We start from the raw sequence: 10,488 nt of genomic DNA, 5'->3' as shown, positions 1-10,488 counted from the left end.
ATTTCTCCATTCTACATTTTGTTGACACATGTACAAAACATTATCATCTAGGGCTACAACTAGCTTATTTGACAAGAACTTCATTACACCATATTTATGTACTTCTCTCATCTAAGTTTCTCTTTTCACCCCTTCAGCTTCTTCATTCTTCCATTTGACAATTTCATTCTCCAATTCCTTTGTCATCGTGTTTTCATCATCATGAACCTTACTTAGATTCATAAAATATTTCCCTCCTACTTTTTGAATTTCGCCTAGCCAATCCATAACAATGTTTGTCATTAATCTGCATTTTTGGATTTGCTCGATTGTTTTTTGATTGACAAGATACTTTGGATCAAAAGATGTGGGAGTTTGAGAAATGGGTTGTGGATTAGGACTATTGATGGCCTCAATGTATTATGCCATGCTCTTCATTATCTCTTTCATTTTAGACTTATCCTTTCCATCCTTCCTGGATCTTTTCAGCATCTTCTAGGTTGAAACTTCCAAATGTAATGCATCTGTTGCGCGAGTTCCTACCCCTAAGTTCACTTTTTCCATCATAAAACCTTTACTTGTTGAATCAGCTATAATTTCATCAGTTTTTGGGTGGGCAATCTTTGCAGTCCATTTACATATATCTTCATCAAAATCAATTTTGGATATATTCTTTAACCTTTTAGCTTTAGAAACCTTACCCAGACATTTACTGACCATATCCTCGATGAGGATAGATACTGGAACAATGTTCCTCTTCTTACTGCTTAATGTGTTCTCCAACCATGTTGGCCCTGGGGTTGCGAGAGATTTGTCTGAACCAATTTCTACCTCTTTTTGACCTCTCACTACTAAAGTAGCATCCACATTCAGGGCTTCATCTGCCTATTGGCTGCCACCCTCATCATCTAAATCCTGTACTTCCACATTTGGATTTGGAAAATAAATATCCATCTTAGTTATGGTCTCAAGGTCAATTACTATATCAGCAGGGGAATATTTCCTTCTTCTCTTAGTTCTAGAATGAGTGATTCTTCCTGTTGGTAAATATTCTTTTCTTTGTACCCATTGTATTACCTGCTCACCCTTCTCCTTTTTCTTGGAAGGACCTGCACAAGATGGAACAAGAGGATTAAAAACCAGGGTTTTAGTGGTTGAGGTTGAACTTTTTCTTGAACTTATACTTAGCCTCCGCTCTCTGAGAAACATTTATGTCCTTCGGATAACTAAGAATGTCCTGGTTTGAATTCTTTCTTCTTCATTCTTCCCCCAATCTATTTCTGGAATTACTCCCTTCTGCCTATTGTCAACAAACTAGGAATCAAGAAAATCACTTTCATCATCAACAATATTTGCAGTATTCATCTTCAGACCATAATTCCTAATCTATTGTACTGAAAGCCTTAAGTGAGCTCTTGTTCAAACCTCATATTCATCCATGTAATCCACCTAGAAATCTTCTAGGTTCGGTATATGTTGAAAATCTTTCTTGAGTGTAAGGTGAGTCCCTACAAACCCCTTAGCATCAAAATCAATTATGGGAGTATACAACTGAAAGTTGAGCTTCTTGAACTCTTAACTCTAAATTCAGGGCATCTGAGACACTATTACAGGTGTAATAAGTCAGCTTAATGGAAAAGAAACTTTTTTCCAGTGCTTCGCCCTATATTCTTTGTCAATATGAGAAATTTGCCTACATACTTCAATTAAAACTTGCCTATCAAAGGCATATCTGGGCAACTTATATGGCTCACCTTCAAAACCACCAACCCTCAAATAAGTGAACCTAGAAAACTGAATATAGAAGCTCCCATATGTGCTTACAAACTGCATGGCTTCCTCGATCAATCTTCTATGGATATCCCCTTTCAACTCAAACACCAGTCTCCCAAAAAAAATAGCATGGAGCTTGTGATAATTCTCAGTGGTTCTATTTTGTTGTAAATACGGATGATTATCATATATCATCATATCATTTCGCCAATTTTCATGGTATAAGCCAACCCATTGGCAAGTGCAAGCTAAATAGTATATGAGGTAAGATGACATATAGAAATTTTTGTTACCAAAACAACTTAAACCCTCATGCATCCTTTCAACAATCAACTCCACCCAATCTATGTATCTCCCATCATCTAAAATAACCTGAACAAAGAAGTACATCCAGTCTTCCCAAAAGAAGACAATTTGATTCCCTCTAATCCTATGAAGAAAAATGACAATATCTCGTACCTCTCTAATCAAATGTTCTCTAGTTAATGGTCTAGGTGAATGATAGCCACCCTTCTCAAGCTTCAATAACCAGTTATGAGCAATAACACTTTGATATATTGTCTTCTTTTCGAAAAATAGCCCCTGTGACTTAGACAATGTCCAGTCCTCATATCGTTCCTTCTTAGGAATCTTCATGACTGCAACAATGGTTTTTCAATTCACTTTTAGCAAAACCTCACTATTTGTGGTTTGGATGCTCCTCTGAACAGGTTCATAGTGGTTCATACATTCTTGGACTAATTCTGGATAGAGAACAGCTGGTGGAAAAGTTGTCGCTTCTATTAACCCACTATCAATTATTTTCTACATGAGATGGGAATTTGTAGAATCCTACACTCTCTCATGAAATTATTTAAATCTACTTATGGGAGGAAGGTATCACCTAAATCTGGGTGTGAACAAACTAGCCCTGAGTTTTGGTCAATTTTAGGTAGTGTTGGCCTCATCTTGGGTTTCTACACAAGATTTAGAGGTAAACAATTAACTTTGCAAGAAAAAAATTAACATAGCTCCTTGAATGCATGGAATAACAAGGATGAAGGAAAAAGAACAAAAATCACCTTGAAAGAGGAATCTGAATTGCAAAACAGAGGTCAAGTCACCATGTGTAGAGTCCAACACTTTCTTAATTGTGAAATGGGAAACTATGAGAAATGATTTTAAAACAAACAATAAAACTCAAGTAAGGGCGAAATAATTGCTCACACGATTCATTTAGGATTAATTGACTACTTATTTGTGTCTTCTTAATCTGAAAAGACCCTTTCTGACATCTCATCATTATCCGACTTATTCCTTCCTCTTTATGATTACCATGCAATATAGTACACCTCACGTCTTATTATCTCGGGTTCCTTTTATAATTTGGAATATTCTTCTTTTTTTAAACACCCGCCAACATGATGCTTTCCTTTTCCACTTGAAGCTGCATTCATCCAACATTGAACCTTGAACTATGAATCTTAAACGATGGTTCACGGGTTCAAGTTCAATGAAATAAAACGAAATCTACCGACAGACCAACATAAGAATATACAACGAACCTTGCTAAAGACAAGACTCTGGACCAAAAACCACTCTTACACATATTGAACCTTGAACCTTGAACTTTCAAAAATGGTCGTTCATGGGTTCAAGTTCAAAAACGCACCCAACAAAACTTTAATAAAGACATGACCACAGAGCGACAAGACCACTTGAACCTGAACTTTATACCTTGGACGAGTTCAATAGATAAGTTCAAGTTCAAAGAATTTATGACCCGACATATAACTAAACTTTACACAAGGCTCCACTTTAAAGAACACCACCAAGAATTATTCAATCCTAATAATTGAAAATTAAGGGCGGGTAACAATATGAAAATGTCAAATGATTACAAGTGTATGTCCATACACAAATATGGCATGAATGCCAAATCACACAAAATGTATGTCTATATATGTGAATGTATGTTCATATACAAAATATACATGCCAACTAGACAAGTAAGCATCCCAAAACTTGTTAGGATTCCCAAAGATACTGAGAGGTGGGGGGGGGGGGGTGGTTGTGGGGGGGGTGAATCAGTATCTAACCAGTTAATTGATTTTCTTAACTTATTAAATGAAAACCATTCCAAAACTATGTACGGGTAAACCAAAATTAATGCAGTAAATAAGAAAAACAACCACAACATGAAAGACACACCATAACACAATATTTTTAACAAGGAAACCCGGTGTGGGAAAAATCTTGGTGCGATTTGTGCCCCACAATATTTGCTTACTGGCCAATAAGAGAATATTACTGTTACAATAGGGGCCTGCACATGCAGGAAGGCCAACTGCCTAAAGCTCATTGCTTACATACAAAAGAAAAGTCTCAATGACTTACAAAAGTGGATTATGAAAATCCAATGTCATGTACTACTAGAAAAGGGCATCTGCTATGCCAGATCCAGTACCGGTTTAAGCTCTGCAACTTCCAAAACCTTATACCAAACTCTTCCTTAGAATTCGCACATAATATCCATCATATATCCTATCTACAAATGTTCTCTAAGATCTCATACTTATATATGAGCCTTATTACAATATGCCTTGTCGGCTTTCAAAAACATATTACAATTAATTACATTTTGCAATAAATAAAATCTTGTCGGTCAGGGTGATGGTAATCAATCTTTTCGGTGTCGGTGAACCTATGTCGATGTAGAGTCTGCCAGTGTCGATGTCTATCGGTACCATATGACTATAAGGTTTCCATCAATGATAATACCTTCAATCACCTACAATTTCTCATTGGAGTGTGCATTTGCCAACAATCTCCCCCTTTGGCATTGATGGCAACACTCATGCAAAAAATAAAAAAAAGTGTCCAAAAAAAAGAATCTGCCAAAATTGTCAAAATTGTGTTACCAAAATGTGTGCTCCCCCTAAGCTAATGATGTCTTATGTTGATCATTTTTCTCATCTCCACTACTCCCCTTTTGGCATCAATCACAAAAGTTGTCATTTAATGTCAATGGAGTGGGATTCCTGCCTAGATCCTTGTAATTTGTTTATTACAATCTGATAAATTTCTATTAAGGCAACATTCAGACTGTTGTAAAATCTCTCACTGTCTTTTAGTGTTGCTTTAGTTCTCTGAGTTGTACCAGTGAGAGAGTGCATTTTCTCTTCCAGTGTCTTAAGTCCTAGAACAAGAGCCTCAGAAATCTCTTTTCTCAAAGAGATGAGGATATCTAGTTTAGGACTTAGTCTGCATTTAAGTTATTTTGCCTTAAACTTTATCCTTTCCTTGTCTTTCTCAAGCTTTTCTATTTTCTCTTCAAAAACTGCAATTTCTTGTTCAATTACTGATATTGAGTCTGATGAACCTATCAAGTTGTTAGCAATATCATTTATTTCCTTCTGGGCTATGCCGATATCTTTATCTATGTCTTTTGTCAAAATGTATGTTTTACATGCATCTCTATACAATTTCTTGAAGTCCAAAATTGTTTTACCTAATACCGGTAATAAGGTTTCCATATGTACCTTATTATTCTTTATTGTCTCCTCAAAGAATTTTTCCTTCTCCTTATTCATTTTCTCTCTAAAGGTGTCTTCATTTATCTAATCCAGTGTTATTAGGTTGTCAGTTATATACTTAGACAATGTGTCTAATTGGCTCAAAGAATCTTTATTTTCTATGTTTCTCTTTGGAGCTACAATCTTCAAAATTGGTAAAGTGTCATCTATAGCCTTATACGCCTATGCATTACACTCTATTATTTTCTTTATTGAATCTAAGATTACCTCTATTACATTGGTTGGCCTAAATTCAAGCATAGATGTACCGGATGACTGTCCAACTATTTTCACAATCTGTAAACCACCAGTGGTTGTGATAGCTTTGCTTTCCTCTTTTTCTGGAGGATTTGTTTGTGTTTGCATTTCCACTACCAAAGGCCTGGGCTTGTCAGATGAGGCTAGAGATACTGTCTATGAAGGAGCCTGTTGCTCTATCTATTTCTCAATGTTTTCCTTAGTATGAACTTGTTGCTCTACTGGTTTCTCAGTGTTCTCTCCTGATGGTGTCTCTATTTGTGTCTCTGAAGATTTCATTGTAGTGTCCACTGCCGGTTTTTATTTTTTTAGCTTTGTGTTGTCTACTGTCGGTGACTCAGTAGGTTTTTTAGTTTCAGTAGATGTATCAGTATGCAATTTGTGGTCTCTACCTTTCCAGTGTCTAGGGGTTCATTTGATCCTTCAGTTTGTTGTTCCCCAATTCCAATGTTTGCAATTCCAATATTTCTTGTTGGTGGCTCATTTGCCACATCTCTCTTGTCAGTTGTTTCCTTATCCACCACAATATTGACTTCCTGTGTGTCAATGTTCATTGTGTATAATACCTTAGAATCAGGATTTGTATCCTCATGTGGTGTTTCCATACTCTTTGTTGTCGGTTGTGTGTCAGCAGTTTGTACTGGTGGAGTATTAGAGGTTGGTGGGGGCAAATTATCTGTTATCTTTAGGCTTGGAGGTCCACCTACTTTACCTTTCCCCTTATCCTTTTCTTTTTGGTAGACTCTAATAGTCTTTGGCCAGTTTAGCTCTTCTTGTTTCTCTTTTTCAACAAAATATATATCCCACTAATTTGTAGTCTCTTATGTTATTTCATTTACTCTGCCTGCCATTAGTGCAACATGTCGGTGACCAGTTGAAAAAACTGTCCGATTGGCTTCACTGATCAGCTCATCAATTTCTTGTGTGGAGTTCACTAGGTGAACTGCAACTAGTTTCTCTATTTTTATCTTTTTGTCCAATTCCACAATGGCTACCCTTCTAGCTTCTAATCTTTTGTAAAAATCATTGGGTATCTCATCTTCAACCGAGGTTAAACTTATCACCATCAACCAAGGTTAAACTAGCATGTTTTTCAATTTGTTTTCATACCCCCAAAGGATTATTTCTTAGTTAGATGAAGAATCTCCTACTGGTGGAGTGATACTTTGTTCTACCGGTGAAGGAATAGCTTCACTAACATTCATGTCAGACTTTCTAATCCATTGTTTTGAAAATTATTGCTTTACCTCTTCAACCTTTTCTTTACCTTTCAAACTGGGTCCTTTGTTATTTGTCAGTGATGTCTTGCTTCTACAAAATTTTGCAATATGTCCAATCTTGTTACAAGCATAACAAGTCACATTGTTTTTCTGAATAGCTTTCCTATATCCTATGCCAGTATGTGTTCTGCATTAATTAGATAAGTGTCCAAATCTTCCACAAATATAACATCTTACATTCATTCTGCAATTTTCTGAGTTATGTCCAACTTTATTGCATTTAGAACATTGACCGGTGGGTGCATTCATGTTCTGATAGTTTCTAGATCTACACCGATTTTCTTTATGACCATACTTGTTACAGTTATATCATTTTCCATTGAATTTATAAGCATTAGGTTGTCGTACTAATTTGTTGTGATCATATTTGTTTGCAGTGCCGAAGCTTTCACCAACTTCAAAGCCAAGGCCATTATTATCTCCATTAGGTTTTTGATTTTTCAACATGTCATTAAATTCTTCTGAACTTTTCTTGAATTTCTCCTTGTGTTGATTTGCAGTAGCCAACTCATTTTCCAAGAAATCTTTCTGTCTCATGAGTTCAGTTTTATCATGTTCCAAGTGTATCATATCTATTTTTAACATATCATTCTCATAACTAAGTCTCAAATTTTCATTTGCAGCATCATTGATTCTTCTATCCAAATCATCTTCATTCTTTTTTCTATCTTCAATGTCTTCACAAAATATTATGGTCATATCTTGCATCTCATTCTTCATTGTACTGTTTTCTTGTCTTTGTTTGTTCACAAGGTCATTAAGAGTTTCTTTCTCATCATTATCACTCTGCATCTTCTCAGAGAGTTCTCTTCTTTTGTTCCTAGCAATAGTGAGATTTTTTTGAAGTCCTTGAATGATTTCTTGTGCAGCCTTCAGATCATCTTCAAGTTTTATATTCCTCACTTTTTCTACATCATAGTCAACAAGAGATGTTTCTAGTTGCTTCCTCAAGTTTTCCATCTATACCGATGTCAGAATCTTCCTCAAGTTGTTAGGCTTTTGAAAATAGAGGACCAGGCTCTAATACCAATTGTTAGGATTCCCAAAGATATTGAGAGTGGGGGGTGAATCAGTATCTAACCGGTTAATTGATTTTCTTAACTTATTAAATGAAAAGCATTCCAAAACTGTGTACCGGTAAAACAAAATTAATGCAGTAAATAAGAACAACAACCACAACATGAAAGACACACCATAACAAAGTATTTTTAATGAGGAAACTCGGTGTGGGAAAAACCTCAGTGGGATTTGTGACCCGTAATATTTGCTTACTGGCCACTAAGAGAATATTACTTTTACAATAGGGGCCTGCACATGCAGGAAGGCCAACTGCTTAAAGCTCACTGCTTACATACAAAAGAGAAGTATCACTGACTTACAAAAGTGGATTATGAAAATCCAATGTCATGTACTACTACAAAGGGCATCTACTATGCTAGATCCAGTACCGGTTTAAGCTATGCAACTTCCAAAACCTTATACCAAACTCTACCTTAGTATTCGCATATAATATCCATCATGTATCCTATCTACAAATATTCTCTAAGATATCATACTTATATATGAGCCTTATTACAATATGCCTTGTCGGCTTTCAAAAAGATATTACAACTAATTACATTTTGCAATAAATAAAATCATGTCAGCTAGGGTGTCGGTAATCAATTTTTTCGATGCTGATGAACATATGTCGATGTAGAGTCTGTCGGTGTCGGTTCCTGCCGGTATCCTATGATTGTAAGGTTGACATCAATGACAATACCTTCAATCACCTACATTTTCTCATTGGAGTGTGCATTTGCCAACAAAATTATCTATAACATCCTAAGGTACTAATGGATCATCAAAATTGATCCTCTTCATCGCACTGCTTGGCTCTAAAGGATCCACAAGAAAAAACAAACCACAATTAAGGTAAGTTGTATTATATAACTCACATTCAAAAAGTTAACATAAAAATGAACTATAATTGAACTAATCTTGTTTACCTCATCTCCACATTTTCTCTTTGGCTTTGGAGGACTCTTGATGTATGTCTTCGATAGAGGAGGTATGTTTTCAATATTTTCATACACAAACTACATATGTTCACAAACATGACATTGATACAAGTTAGCATATAATTGTCACTGGTAATAACGAATTATATCTACTAAACTAAATAAAATAAACACATGTACCAGAGGCATCTCTTCTTCTTCTTCTTCTTCTTCTTCTTCTTCAGGTATAGTGGGTATAGTCAACAAGGATGTGAAGCCAAGAATTTTTTGTACATATACACAACAAGTATGTGAAACTATCAATCTATGTTTAGACATGTATAATCATTATAATTTATTTAAACTATTCATTCAATCATATTTGCACTCAATTACCTTTCCCTTGTCTCCAGTTACACTACAAGATCCCGAATCGCACAACCCTACACTCGTGCTACTTGTTCCCTACAAGAGTAAAATAAGATATACATGCAAGTTACTACATAATCTAATTAATACCAATATAAATGATGAGCATGTAAGTACAATAAAATACAAATGACTAGGTGCAATAGTATATGTATCATAAAACTATCAAGGCCAAATGAAATGGTCATCAAGGTGCCCTCCTAGATCAGTGTCAACTCCTCCTCTATGATCAACTGTTAAATAGACCATGTAAATAAAAATTAGTACTCAATTATCTAGATTATAAATATTCATTTAAAATATAGAATGACCTATGAAAATACAAATATTAACACTACATCATCAACGTATGATGAAGGTGCCTCCTCACCTCTAGCATGTGAGGACTCTCCAAGGTATCCTCCAGTTCCTATCATAACATCTGGTGCATCATGCATCTCATGCACCTTATAATTTGTAGTGTGTGTAGGAGGATTAATAGGTTGTCCAACTAGACCCAAGCATAGGTGCCCACACATGACACAACTATGGGGCACACAAATGTGTAGAGATGAGGAGGACATGTCACAGCCACCAGATGCACCGCTACCATCAAAAGAAGGCTAAGCTACTACCCTAGCCTAAGAAACCAAAAGGCTACTCAAAGAGTGATTAGTTGATATGGTCTGTGACGCCACCTCATAGATGATATATGGATGTTGCACTGGAGGTGGGAGATCAATAGGAAGAGGGGGGACATATGGGCCCTAGACTACTCTGACTGCCATAGGTCTATTTTGGGGCATACCTAAACCCACACCCTGGAAAGGTTGGATGTCAAAGTAGTTCACATGTTTTCCTAAAACAGACTCAGCATACAATTTTTTGATGAAGTAGAAGGGGACATAAAGATTTTTGTTGGGTGGTTTATCAAAAACCATCCACCAACAATCCCAAAAGTTTTTCACAATATCATCATTTGTGCACCATTTAATAGAAAGTTTTACTTTTTTAGGGTCTACGGGTTGACTAGTGCAGGGATTCACAAACAATGTGGCGATATCGACTTTGGATATCTTGAGATTCTTGATCACCTTATAGGACAAGCCATCCGCATATTGTTCCCTCATAGAATCTCACCACAAAAGAGCAACATTGTACTCCTCAGTGAAGGTTTCTATACCCTTTATGATGGACGTGAGGGGATCAAACATTGGGTTCAAGCGAGGGATCCTACGATAGACATTTGCAATCCCC

Source organism: Cryptomeria japonica, chromosome 3, assembly GCF_030272615.1.
Source record: "Cryptomeria japonica chromosome 3, Sugi_1.0, whole genome shotgun sequence".
Taxonomy (NCBI): domain Eukaryota; kingdom Viridiplantae; phylum Streptophyta; class Pinopsida; order Cupressales; family Cupressaceae; genus Cryptomeria; species Cryptomeria japonica.
The sequence above is the reverse complement of the archived record's forward strand: the minus strand, read 5'-3'. Positions refer to the sequence as shown.